This window comes from Cucurbita pepo, unplaced genomic scaffold, assembly GCF_002806865.2.
Source record: "Cucurbita pepo subsp. pepo cultivar mu-cu-16 unplaced genomic scaffold, ASM280686v2 Cp4.1_scaffold007018, whole genome shotgun sequence".
In the NCBI taxonomy this organism is placed as follows: domain Eukaryota; kingdom Viridiplantae; phylum Streptophyta; class Magnoliopsida; order Cucurbitales; family Cucurbitaceae; genus Cucurbita; species Cucurbita pepo.
Window position 1 is genome coordinate 1 of NW_019652960.1, and position 550 is coordinate 550.

General features: G+C 23.3%; 1 non-coding gene across 1 annotated transcript; it reads right to left on the bottom strand.

The window, feature by feature from the left end:
* Window positions 1-208: 208 nt before the first annotated feature.
* Window positions 209-282, bottom strand: TRNAV-GAC. The gene has a single exon. It is a non-coding gene; the product is annotated as a tRNA-Val (tRNA).
* Window positions 283-550: the final 268 nt, after the last annotated feature.

Genomic DNA, 550 nt, shown 5'->3' on the forward strand with positions numbered 1-550 from the left:
CATTATGATTGATATGAATAGCGCGTATACTAATTTGAGGGTTATATTTTTTCATTGTAAATAAATAATGTAATAGTACTGTAGAATCCATTCCTCCGCTATATGCTACTAAAAATAGTTTATATTTATTTTGTTGAATAATATTTTGAATCAAATAAGAAGCACCTAAAATATTAAATATGTTTTTTAAATATATTTTAATTTTTATTACGTTCGAGTGGAATTGAACCACTAACCTCCACCATGTCATAGTGGTGCTCTAACCGATTGAGCTACGAACGTAAAATTTAAAAATTTTATTCTATCATAAAAATATTTTTTTTCTATTAAAATATATTTTATTTTTTAAAATAATTTTTTTAAAGATAAATAAAAAATATTTTTAGATATAACTAAGTTAAGGATATTTTATGTTTACAGGTATTGTTCATGGAGTAGCCCAAGTCGTTTCAATAGATAAGAAAAAAAAATTACATACTTATACTATCAATTTTCCATCTACTTTATTAAAAAGATTAAAACTTGGCGCCTCAGTTTCAAATAATGGATG